Consider the following 13,933-nt stretch of genomic DNA (forward strand, 5'->3'; position numbering starts at 1 on the left):
AGAGCGCACAGACCAGAGTGTGTGAGAGCACAGACTTGAGTGTGCGAGAGAGCACAGACCCGAGTGTGCGAGAGAGCACAGACCCGAGTGTGCGAGAGAGCACAGACCCTAGTGTGCGAGAGAGCACAGACCCTAGTGTGCGAGAGAGCACTGACCCGAGTGTGCGAGAGAGGACAGACCCGAGTGTATGCGAGAGAACGCACAGACCAGAGTGTATGAGAGAGTGAGAGAGCACAGACCCGAGTGTGCGAGAGAGCACAGACCCGAGTGTGCGAGAGAGCACAGACCCGAGTGTGCGAGAGAGCACAGACCCGAGTGTATGAGAGAGTGAGAGAGCACAGACCCGAGTGTATGCGAGAGAGCGCACAGACCAGAGTGTATGAGAGAGCACAGACCCGAGTGTGCAAGAGAGCACAGACCCGATTGTATGCGAGAGAGCGCACAGACCAGAGTGTATGAGTGTGCGAGAGAGCACAGACCCGAGTGTGCGAGAGAGCACAGACCCGAGTGCGAGAGCACAGACCCGAGTGTGTGAGAGAGCACAGACCCGAGTGTGTGAGAGAGCACAGACCCGAGTGTATGAGAGAGGACAGACCCGAGTGTGCGAGAGAGGACAGACCCGAGTGTGCGAGAGAGGACAGACCCGAGTGTATGAGAGAGTGAGAGAGCACAGACCCGAGTGTATGAGAGAGCGAGAGAGCACAGACCCGAGTGTGCGAGAGAGCACAGACCCGAGTGTGCGAGAGAGCACAGACCCGAGACCCGAGTGTGCGAGAGAGCACAGACCCGAGTGTATGAGAGAGTGAGAGAGGACAGACCCGAGTGTATGCGAGAGAGCGCACAGACCAGAGTGTATGAGAGAGTGAGAGAGCACAGACCCGAGTGTGCAAGAGAGCACAGACCCGAGTGTGCGAGAGAGCACAAACCCGAGTGTGCGAGAGAGCACAGACCCGAGTGTGCGAGAGAGCACAGACCCGAGTGTGCGAGAGAGCACAGACCCGAGTGTGCGAGAGAGCACAGACCCGAGTGTGCGAGAGAGGACAGACCCGAGTGTGCGAGAGAGGACAGACCCGAGTGTGCGAGAGAGGACAGACCCGAGTGTGCGAGAGAGGACAGACCCGAGTGTATGAGAGAGGACAGAACCGAGTGTGTAAGAGACCAGACCCGAGTGTATGAGAGAGGACAGACCCGAGTGTATGAGAGAGGACAGAACCGAGTGTGTAAGAGAGACCAGACCTGAGTGTATGAGAGAGGACAGACTCGAGTGTATGAGAGAGCGCAGACCCGAGTGTATGAGAGAGCGCAGACCCGAGTGTATGAGAGAGGACAGACCCGAGTGTATGAGAGAGCGCAGACCCGAGTGTATGAGAGAGGACAGACCCGAGTGTATGAGAGAGTGAGAGAGCACAGACAAGAATGTATGAGAGAGGACAGAGCCTTGTGAGGGAGAGAGGACAGACCCGAGTGTGCGAGAGAGCACAGACCTGAGTGTGTAAGAGAACACAGACCTGAGTGTATGAGAGTGAGAGCGCAGACCCCAGTGTGTGTGTGAGAAAGCACAGACCCGAGTGTATGAGAGTGAGAGAGCGCAGACCCGAGTGTGTGTGTGAGAGAGTGCAGACACGAGTGTGTGTGTGAGAAAGAACAGACCCGAGTGTATGAGAGTGAGAGAGCGCAGACTCGTGTGTGTGTGTGAGAGAGTGCAGACACGAGTGTGTGTGTGAGAAAGCACAGACCCGAGTGTGCGAGAGACCCCAGACCCGAGTGTGCGAGAGAGCCCAGACCCGAGTGCGCGAGAGAGCCCAGTCCCGAGTGTGTGTGTGAGAGAGCACTGACCCAAGTGAGCACAGACCCTAGTGAGTGAGAGAGTACAGACCCGAGTGAGCACAGACCCTAGTGAGCAAGAGAGCACAGACCCGAATGAGTGAGAGAGCAGACCCGAGTGTACGCGAGAGCACAGACCAGAATGTACGCGAGAGCACAGACCAGAATGTACGCGAGAGCACAGACCAGAATATACGCGAGAGCACAGACCAGAGTATACGCGAGAGCACAGACCAGAATGTACGCGAGAGCACGTACCAGAATGTACGCGAGAGCACGTACCAGAATATACGCGAGAGCACAGACCAGAATATACGCGAGAGCACAGACCAGAATGTACGTGAGAGCACAGACCAGAATGTACGCGAGAGCACAGACCAGAATATACGCGAGAGCACAGACCAGAATGTACGCGAGAGCACAGACCCGAGTGTGTGTGTGTGAGAGTGCACAGACCTGGGTGAGCAAGAGTGCACAGACCTGGGTGCGTGAGGGAGCACAGTCCAGTCCCGGCCTGTCACTGCCACGTGTGTGCTGCTCGAATATCCGAGCTCACCTGCATCCCCTTATTACTCAGCACTCCATTATCTCCTCCTGGGCTCACGGCCTCTTACGCCAAAATGATCACTGCTTTCTTCATTATCTCTATTGATTGCTATACTGCCTTTCCCGTACGATAATTCCCTCCCCGCGTCCCTGCCCGCTGCTTTGCTCCCCCGCCGCCTCCCTGCCCGATACTAGCACCACCAGGGAGAGGGGAGCGTATGACCTGGGCAGGGAGCGTGCATCAGCTGATTGCTTAAAAAAAGCCAGCAGCTTTTTATCGCCCAGCTTTTAAACAATCATGCATCGATTTCAGCCTTTTATTCTGCCCCTAGACCGCTTTGTAGGGTCCAGCAGACAATTACTCGCATTTCCCATTGACTTGCATTTGACTCGTAACAAGTACTCGAGTATACTCGTTACGAGTATAGCGAGTCCGATTATTTCACTACTCGCTCATCCCTTTGTCTGAGTTTTCTGGATGAAAATGGGACAAATTTTTATACACTCGTTTGACAACGGTCTCCTGGACTCGGCATGTCCTGACTTGCGGGGCCACGAGTCTCCTCCGCAGAAGACCGGAGCTGCTGGTACCCACGATCCAGGCTCGGGCAGTTATGGTCTCTCACTGTGCTCTTGTGTCACCGCAACAAAGAATTGCCATGTTGGGGATAGGAAACACACACCACAGGTCAGTTTTTGCTGCGGGAAAAACAAACACACTGGGTACGGGATTTCTAGAAGTCCCATCCACTGTGCTTGTACTATACAACCCAGCGTTTTGGACGCAGCGAACACATGCTGCATCTAAAACACTACGAACCCTGATCGTGGGCATGAAGCCTTAGGGCTCGTTCAGACTGTATTTTTGGTCCGAGTCAATGATGTGTCGTTCGCGAACGAGCCGATTCTTTGAGCCGGCTCTTTGAAGTGAACGATATGAGCCGAATCATCAAAGTGAACGAGCCATAAAGAGCCGCTTTTTTTTTTTTCTCTCTGCTTCAGGGGGAAGCAGGAGATGAGAAGAGTAAAGTAAACACAAGCTCTGGGCAGGAGCTGACACTTAAAGCTATACACACATAGTGGTTCTTCCTTAGTTCAGTGGGCACAATTTAGTACCAGGGAATGATGTGCTAGGGTTAAGTTTTCTGACCTCGACTGGCACATATGGTAATATGTAGGAGGAGAGGGGCTCAGCTTGTTTGCTGATAACAATGATCATCTTCTCTAGTAATAGAAGTCAGCACTTTGTCCAGTGTGTGCACAGAACAGATGACCCCTGACATGTTCATTTAACCCTGTAAGGTTTTCTTTCTGACATAAAAAAGAGAAAATCATTGATAATAAGCCATGTCTCCATTCCTTCAATGTTTAGTGGAAGCTGCTGAGTGTGTGAGTGTGTGAGTGTGTGAGTGTGTGAGTGTGTGTGTGTGTGTGTGTGTGCGTGTGTGTGTTATTTTTTTTTTGTGACCACAATTGATATTTTTTTACTAGTTTGGTGACTACATACAACATATTCATTAGCCTCTATATGCATGTGTCTGTGGCGTTGTGGTGTCACAATTCTCGCAGTTAAGACTTCTTTTCTATTTCTGTTAACAAATCCTGGTATTTTTAGATGTAAATAGATCTGACATCTGCACACATCTATAAAACACTTTTTTTTGCATCGCTTCCTAATTATCAGTGGCGTAACTAGAGTCTGGTGAGCCACAATGTGAAATGTAGACCTGGGCACTCCCCCACCTGTCACACTCCGCGCGCACACATGTTGGTCAGATCATATGTATGGGCCCCGTGTATATATGTCCCTTATCCTGGTATATATGGTGTTCCCCTCCCACCACCATAGTCATCCAATTATTATAACGCATCCCCATATTCCTCCATATATCACAATGTACCCTCATAGTCATTTATATGTTATAATGCATCCCATAGTCCCCCATAGTCATCCAATTATAATAATGCACCCCCATTATCCTCCATATAGTATAATACTGCCTCAAAGCCCTCCATATAGTATAATGCAGCCTCACAGCCTTCCCTATAGCATAATGCAGCCTCACAACTCGCCATAGACTATAATGCACCCCCCTCCTCCCCCATAATCCTCTGGCGAGCGTGTACTCATTAAAAAATAAATCTGTACTTACCTCTCCTGGTTTCCCCGCAGCTCCGTTCTTGACAAAACTGAAACACAGGAGAAGGTAGTGACTGCTTGTGTTCCACTTTGGAACGCATAAAGCATGAAGTGCCACCTACTCCTATTGTGGAGAAGGCGGCACCAGCCTGCTGAATGCGATTCACCATGGAACGCAGGCAGTTACCACCGTGGTAAGAGGAGCGCGGGCCCTGTCCAGAAGAGATGACAATCTGAGGAAACGGAAACAATAATTCTAAAGACTGTTTTTACTGCTTCACTAGATACATACAAGGGTGTAGAATGAGGTTCCCAATGTACAGGGGAGGTTCTGTATCATCACAAGGTGTAGCAGAGGGTTTTTTTTTTTTAAAAAAAAGAGCCGTTTTTGAGCCGAAAGACCCGATTCTTTTTGGTGAGCCGAGCCGAATGAGCCGGCTCATCAAAAAGAGCCGGACTGCCCATCACTAGTCCGAGTGTTATCTGTGAAAAAAAAACGGCACTCCAACCAATGTTATTCAGTGTGACAGTTCAGGTGACTGATATTTTTCACCAACAGAATCTGTGTGAAGAAAATCAAAGAATGCTTAATTTTCTATTCAGCCATTCAAGTCTATGGGTGAGAGAAAAAAAACAGATTCCACAGTGTAGCATCCAACTTATGGATACATTGCCATTCTGTAACATAGGAAACTATAAGCGGTCCTGTAAATGATTAATAGTTGCTGAGAAAAAAAATGGATAGCACACACATGACAAGTGATAAAAAATAAATCGCCCCACTTCTGGATGAAAATCAGTCCTATTTTTTAAGACTTGTTTGGGTAATTTTGAAAAATGACTTGTCTCCATGATTTTTTGTGGAACACTCACTCTGCAAAAAAACACAGATCTGTAAACTACCCCATAGATTATAATTGGTATGTGTTCTAGCGGAGAAAATCATAGCTAGAACATGTGCGTAACTCACAGATGTCTAAAATGAGACTTTATATCATTTTTACGGCTCCTACACAGCATGAAGCTCTCATAATGCGCCTCCACATATTATGATTCCAATGCATTGACGTTTCATGCCTCCTATGCACAGGTGACTGGTTGATCCGGTAGCTCGTGGCTCCATGCTCAACTATCTTTCCATCCTAAAAACACAAATACAGTTGAAAGCGGGATAAGCTGCCCCACTTTCAACTGTAATAACTGAGAGGCATGGTAAAGTAAAAGGCTCTGATTCATTAGAGTGTTTTCACGCAGAAATCTGGCGTAAAATACTTTGATTTGTCACAAACCTTTTGTGCAACTTGAGGTTGCACAACAATGTTGATGTTTTTGGCATTTTAATGGCAGCTGCTCCGACATGGGTGGAACCAGGATATTACACCAGTAGTCTTATGTCAGTCCCTGACTCAAGGAAGATTTGTGGAGATGATGGCATTGCAAAATGTGGAAACTGCTTGCTTTTTCTCTCAGATGTGGTTTTCGACCAAACCTCCGCTATCTGTGAATATATTCTAAAAGAGTGTACCGTACATGCATAGATAAATATATATATATATATATATATAATTACTTCTCAAAAAAATAATGGGAACACTTAAACAACAGAGTGGTATTTTAGTGTTCACGTTATATTTTTAAGCAATATATATATATATATATATATATATATATATATATATATATATACACACAGTATTTATTACGTATATATATATATATATATATATACACACAGTATTTATTACGAAATGTGCACCTTTTAATAATTTGGTTTGGTTCACCTCAACACCCTTTTTTAAACTAGTGTTTTAATTGTAATAAATAAACGTTCTGAGATGTACGGGCAGGCTTTGGCATCGACCAGCTGTTTGCTCATTAGTGATTGGACTATTGGAGTTATTTTTTGCTAGCCTGCTGGTTACCTTTTGGATCACATGTTGCGGGAGACCTACCACAGGTACTGCTCACCTTTTTAAGATGGAGGAATTTGTTTTCTCATGCCGACTATAGCTTTCTGTTACATCGGTCCTTGTACTGTTGTTTTCCAGTCGGGTGATTTACTGCATGTTTCTTGGTGTGCTTTGGATTACCTCCTGTCATTTGGTTATTTCCTCCCAGCTATAGTTATGTTGTCTGATTACGCTGTGCTGTGGGATAGAGTTTTGGTTTTCCTGGTTTGTCTATTATTGTTGGTGTTTACACACTCCTGTTTTAGGCCCCCTCTCCCCCAGTTGGGATGGAGGGGGTACTAGAATAGAGTTGGTATGGAGCAGTGTTAGGAAGGAGGCGAAGACATCATCACCATCAGACGTATTTCTGGGATAGGGAACAACTAGGGCCACTAGCCTGAGGGCCAATTTTAGAGCCCCAGTCCCCTGTTATCCCTTGCCACCCCGTGACGCCATGCTTCTCTTACGTAGTGCGTCAGTCTGATGACAGAGTCATCATAATCTGATGACAGATCCATTTTAAGTTGGCCATATCTATTAGTTGAAACTGAGCTAATTAAGTTCACTTATATATAAGAGCATCTCTCGACTCAAGTCCATGGCAGGTGTCAGGCCAATGTAGAACTGGGCATGTTGAATTTTAACATGTCAGAGCCTTTGTTCTCACAGGAAATAAGTAGAAACTTTTTTTTCTCTCCTATTGTAAAAACATTCCTATTGTGTAGGTTTATGGTGGTTTATGGCCAAATAGCAGTGTGCTAAGGGGTGCTTCACACATAGCGAGCTCACTGCCGAGATCGCTGCTGAGTCACGCTTTTTGTGACGCAGCAGTGACCTCATTAGCGATCTCGCTGTGTGTGACACTGAGCAGCGATCTGGCCCCTGCTGCGAGATCGCTGCTCGTTACACACAGCCCTGGTTCGTTTTCTTCAAAGCCGCTCTCCTGCTGTGACACACAGATCGCTGTGTGTGACAGCAAGAGAGCGACAAATGAAGCGAGCAGGGAGCAGGAGCCGGCGTCTGACAGCTGAGGTAAGCTGTATCCAAGATAAACATCGGGTAACCAAGGTGGTTACCCGATATTTACCTTAGTTACCAGCCTCTGCAGCTCTCACGCTGCCTGTGCTGCCGGCTCCGGCTCTCTGCACATGTAGCTGCTGTACACATCGGGTTAATTAACCCGATGTGTACAGCAGCTAGGAGAGCAAGGAGCCAGCGCTAAGCAGTGTGCGCGGCTCCCTGCTCTCTGCACATGTAGCTGCATTACACATCGGGTTAATTAACCCGATGTGTACTGTAGCTAGGAGAGCAAGGAGCCAGCGCTCAGTGTGCGCGGCTCCCTGCTCACACTGGTAACTAATGTAAACATCGGGTAACCATACCCGATGTTTACCTTAGTTACCAGTCTCCGCAGCTTCCAGACGGCGGCTCCGTGCAAGCGCAGCGTCGCTTGCACGTCGCTGCTGGCTGGGGGCTGTTCACTGGTCGCTGGTGAGATCTGCCTGTTTGACAGCTCACCAGCGACCATGTAGCGATGGAGCAGCGATCCTGACCAGGTCAGATCGCTGGTCGGATCGCTGCTGCATCGCTAAGTGTGAAGGTACCCTAAGACCTATCTGAAGGGAATAGCAGCTTTAAGCGGCATTTGTTGACTGACAACACTTTAAGATGTAATCCTCAAGGAGAGCTAGTGGGTGCCTGTGCTGTGTACCCACTAGATGTCTGCCACAGACATATATGTGCCAAGTGTAGGTAATTTTTTTTGTCATCTGTAGGGTTTTTGCACATGTTACATCTTGTACATGAGAATGTATTGACACAGAAGCCAACCATACAGATCCAAGGGGTGCTGACATTGCTTTAATAGTTGGTTGAAAATATACAAGCGCATCTCAATAAATTAGAATATCATCAACAAGTTAATTTATTTCACAAATGCCATTAAAAAAAGGGAAACACATATATTATATAAATTAGAATAATTGCCACAAAACACCTGCAGAGTTTTCCTAAGCTTTTAAAATGGTCCCTTAGTCTGGTTCAGTAGGCTACACAATCATGGGGAAGACTGCTGACTTGACAGATGTCCAGAAGGCAGTCATTGACACACTCCACAAGGAGGGTAAGCTACAAAAGGTCATTGCTAAAGAAGCTGGCTGTTCACAGAGTGCTGTATCCCAGCATATTAATGGAAAGTTGAGTGAAAGGAAAAAGTGTGGTAGAAAAAGGTGCACAAGCATCCGGGATAATCACAGGCTTGATAGGATTGTTAAGAAAAGAACATTCAAAAATCTGGAAGAGATTGACAAGGAGTGGACTGCTGCTGGAGTCAGTGCTTCAAGAGCCACCACACATAGATGTATCCAGGACATGGGCTACAACTGTTGCATTCCATGAGTCAAGCCACTCATGACCAATAGGCAACACCAGAGGCGTCTTACCTGGGCCAAGGAGAAAAAGAACTGGACTGTTGCTCAGTGGTCCAAGGTGTTGTTTTCAGATGAAAGTAAATTTTGCCTTTTATTAGGAAATCAAGATCCCAGAGTCTGGAGGAAGAGTGGAGAGGCCACAATCCAAGCTGCTTGAGGTCTAGTGTGAAGTCACCACAATCAGTGATGGTTTGGGTAGCCATGTCATCTGCTGGTGTAGGTCCACTGTGTCTTATCAAGACCAAAGTCAGCACAGCCGTCTACCAGGAAATTTTAGAGCTCTTCATGCTTCCCTCTGCCGACAAGCTTTTTGGAGATGGAAATTTCACTTTCCAGCACGACTTTGCTCCGGTCCACACTGCCAAAAGTACCAATACCTGGTTTAATAACCACAGTATCACTATGGTTGATTGACCAGCAAACTCGCCTGACCTAAACCCCATAGAGAATCTATGGGGTATTGTCGAGAGGAAGATGAGAGACACCAGACCCAACAATGCAGACGAGCTGAAGGCTACTATCAAAGTAACCTGGGCTTCCATAACACCTCAGCAGTGCCACAGGCTGATCGCCTCCATGCCACACCGCCATGATGCTGTAATTCATGCAAAAGGAGCCCCTGCCAAGTATTGAAGCATTTACTGTACAGACTTTTCAGTCGGCGCCAACATTTCTGAGTTTAAAATCATTTTTTTCAGTTGTCTTATATAATATTCTAATTTTTGTGAGATAATGGCTTTTGGGTTTTCATTGGCTGTAAGCCATAATTATCAACATTAACAGAAATAAAAACTTGAAATAGATCACTCTGTGTGTAATGACTCTATATAATATATTCGTTTCCCTTTTTGTATTGAATTACTGAAATAATCTAACTTTTTGAAGAGATTCTAATTTATTGAGATGCACTTGTAGATGCTAATGAATGAGGTAGCCACCGATAGATGAGTTATATATGTGTTGCAAACAAGATGGAGAGAATTAGAAACTCTGAAAAACTGGGGTTCTAAAGGATTTACCTGTAAAGATGGGGGCAAGGCTGAGGGGCTGTAGATTGAACCTATACAGCATGGTGGCTCAGTGGTTAGCACTGTTGCTTGACTGCAGACAACATTTGCAAGAAGTTAATAATAATAATAATAATAATAATTTTATTCATTTATATAGCGCTATTAATTCCACAGCACTTTACATACATTTGCAAGTTTATAGTGTTTCATAATGTTTGGGTTTCCTTTTCCTCCTGGTACTTCAATTTCTTCCAACACTTCAAAGACATACTGACAGGGACCTTAGATTGTGAGCCTATGGGGACAGTGACGATGTCTGTAAAATGCTGTGCAATATGATGGCGCTACATAAGCAATACATAATAAATAATCATACATTTTCATTGTGTTTCTGCACTGTGAATATCACTAATTTTTGCCTTTCAGGCCTATAAATAGTTTGTGAATATAGCAATTAGCAAGGTTCAGAGGATTCTGTGGAAATGTTTCATGCTGCAGTAACACTGGCACTTCATATGTGAACCCTGACGATCTGTCAGCGAGCAGAGACTGTTGAAGCAAGCGCTGCTCACGACCAGGATTCACGCTTACATCTTGCAGCTCTATTCTGCTTCAATATTCAGTGCCCTGTTGTGACAAGCCAGCAGGGATAAGGCTGGGTATGCCTTCCTCCGTGGGCAATTATGATTGCTTCTGAATATTGGAATTGCTCTTCGATGCACAAAAAAATCTTAGAGAAAGGGTTAGGAAGGCAGTAATGTATATGTATATATGCCTTTGTACCACATAGGCTCCAGATAATGGGGGGTGGGTCTTATTGAGCATCCTACTCTATGAAAATCTGCTCATGCACATGTATATATAAAATGACGCAATAGATATCTATAGGTACTGTCATGATTTGCCTCCCTATCCACATGGCTAGGGGGCGGAGCCTTCTCTCGGGCCTCACTTCCGGCCCCTGGATGCCTTAAAAGCTGACACTTCCAGTGAACCAGCGCCGGCTATAAGCTTAGCTCTGCTTTGCCTGTGATTGCTGGTCCTGTGGTCCTGTGAGTGATATCCTGATCTGTCTGTTCCTGTGCCCTCGTGCCCTTGTCTGTGTTCCGTCCCCTGGTCGTCCCTCCTGTCCTGTGTCCCCCCTCCTATTTCCCCACTCGGTTGCTTCCTCCGGTACTGACCTTAGCCTGACTTTGACTTCGCTTCTGCTCGCTCCTCCGGTCCTGCTTCTGCCCGTACGGTGCCTGACCCAGCCTGTCTGACTATTCCTCACATATCCTGCAGTTCTGCCTCTCAGCTGTGCTGATTAGGCAGTGCATGAGAATGCTGTGCATTTCCTTCCTGGTTCTCATTGCTCTGTGTAGTGTTGTCTGCTGCAGAGCTCTGGCTCCCCCTGGTGGCAGCATTGCACGTACATATTGTACCTCCACATAGCGCCTATTTGATATATATTGTTTGATTTACACAGACTCCATGATAAAACAAGTCGTACCATGTTGTATCCTATGCAGTCTTAAGGCCCCGTTACACGCAATGACATCGCTAACGAGATGTCGCTGGGGTCACGGAATTCGTGACGCAGATCTGGCCTCGTTAGTGACGTCGTTACTTGTGACACTTACGAGCAACCGCTAACGATCCCAAATACTCACCAAATCGTTGATTGTTGACATGTCATTCATTTTCAAAATATGGTTGCTCGTTTGGTACGCAGGGTGTTCGTCGTTCCTGAGGCAGCACACATCGCTAGGTGTGACACTCCGGGAACGACGAACAACAGCGTTCCTGCGTCCTCCGGCAACGAGGTGGGAGTGACGTTCATGCGGCTGCTCTCTGCCCCTCTGCTTTAATTAGTGGCCTGCTGTGCGACGTTGCTGTGACGCCGCATGAACTGTCCCCTTAAAAAAGAGGTTGTTTGCCGGCCACAGTGACATCGTTAGGAAGGTAAGTTCGTCTGACGCGTACCGGCGATATATAGTTCGTCACGGGCAACGATTTGTCTGTGACGCACAAACAACGGGGGCGGGTGCTATCGCTAGCGACATTGCAAGCGATGTCACTGCGTGTAAAGCAGCCTTTAGGCTGACTTCACATATCCTGTAGTCATCTGTTATTATGGATCTGTTAGAGATCCGTTTGCAAAAAAGTTGTTCAAACTTTTTTGTCCGTTGTTAAATAACAGATGTTGTCTGGATCCGTTTTTGACGTGGACAATGGTTCCGTTAATGGATTGCTATTTATCGTCCATTTGTAACGGATTTATTAAGAAAACAATGAATCCACTACAAATGCAAGTACAACGGATGGCTACATAGCAATCTGTTAACTGCTCCGTTGTCCATAGACTACCATGTTAAAATAACAGATCCAGCAGACATCAGTTTCCCAACGGATCCGTTCTAACGGATGACTACAGGACATGTGAACTTAGCCTTATAGAGGTGCAAATGTGACGCCCTGGGCAAGCCAGGGGTCACAGGTCATAACACCACCACACCCCACATTCCCTGCAGGAACACCAAGGTCAGAACACAAATCCTTGTTGCCTTCCTCCAGGGGCTGATGTCCACACCAGGCGGTGGGACAGGCGGTTGGCTCCACCCACCGAGGAGTTCACAGCCCTGGAGGCGGGAAAAACCAGCAGTTCAGTGGAGAGTCTAGTGGAGAGAAGAAGTGAAGTGGTAGAGGAGCAAGAGAGAGGAGTTAAGGTGGAAGAGAAAGTGACAGTTAAGAAGCTGAAGTCGGTCCGGGTGTGTGCCCTGGACTGAGACAGCAAGGTTGGCAGACGGCGGTGACCGTCTGCAGGAGAGGCTGATCGGAGGTTGCCGAAAGGACCGTGGACGAGTGGTGGCCCGGCGGTACCGGAGCGGTATACAAAGATTAGTCAGCACCAGTGGCAGGGGCCTTTCGGATCCCGGCAAGGCTAGGAGTCGCCGAATTTGCCAAATCCGTCAGTGAAGGGGACCTCCGGGTCTCCCAGAAGCAAAGTCCCGATTGAAGGCAACAGTCCAACCGTGAAGGGGAGACACCGCCACCGCCAAGGCACCAGTTTCCCAGGGCCAGCGCCTGCGGGCAAGAAGAGGGGCTCCTCCGGCTCATATCCAAGCTGGGGAGCGGGTTACCGGTGGGAATCCATCGCTACCAACAACCGTTTCTAGGTGCAGGGAAGAGACAGTCACCGCTAACTTGCAGGGAACATCCACACCGCAGCCGTCCGAGGGACCCGTCCAACCAGCCGTTTCTTTACCGTGAACTGTGTCATCTTCCTTGGGCTGAGTGAGTACCTCCGTGCCGTGCGGCACAGCGCTGCCCCTGTGTCCCTGCACCTCCACAGGCCCCATAACCCGCCTGTCCACCATCCTAAACCCCCGTCATCGGGCCCCGGGACCACCAAAACCCCCTACCCACGGAGGGGCAAACCAACATCTAGCTGCTCCATACCACCACTCCCGGGATCCCCAGACAGAGCAGCGGTGGTGTCCATACAATCTCCACAACCGTGGGTGGCGTCACGGACATTAATCAAATCCCCCACCAACAATCACCCCTTTCACTCACGGGCGAGGAGCGCCGCTCGAGTCCCCGGGATCCGGCCTATCGCTCGAGCCACCGAGCAGCAGTAGCCGCGGAGCAGCGGCGGCCGGACCCGAGCAGTGGGAGAGCGCAGCGTTGACACCCTCCTCCCTGCCCGCGACACATGCATTCTGCGGGAGAATATGGTGCCATATGGAGGCACGACGTGGTGGCACTTACACTACCTACAGATCTATAAGGGGATGCAAAACACCACAATGACATACATCTCAGATCTATTTCACCAAACCACAATAGGTAGGTTAGTATTTTACATTATTATTTTTAAATTAAAACAGTCGTCTGGATTAACTCCGGAAAGAGATAAAAATCTTTTCACTATAGAATTTCTCATTTTCTCTTCATATTTTTTGCTTACAAATACTGATACATAATACTAATGAACATAAGTAAATGTGAATGAGATTCTATATCTGTGACCTAGGCTCCCGATGCTTACCT

This window comes from Anomaloglossus baeobatrachus, chromosome 3 (genome assembly GCF_048569485.1).
Source record: "Anomaloglossus baeobatrachus isolate aAnoBae1 chromosome 3, aAnoBae1.hap1, whole genome shotgun sequence".
In the NCBI taxonomy this organism is placed as follows: domain Eukaryota; kingdom Metazoa; phylum Chordata; class Amphibia; order Anura; family Aromobatidae; genus Anomaloglossus; species Anomaloglossus baeobatrachus.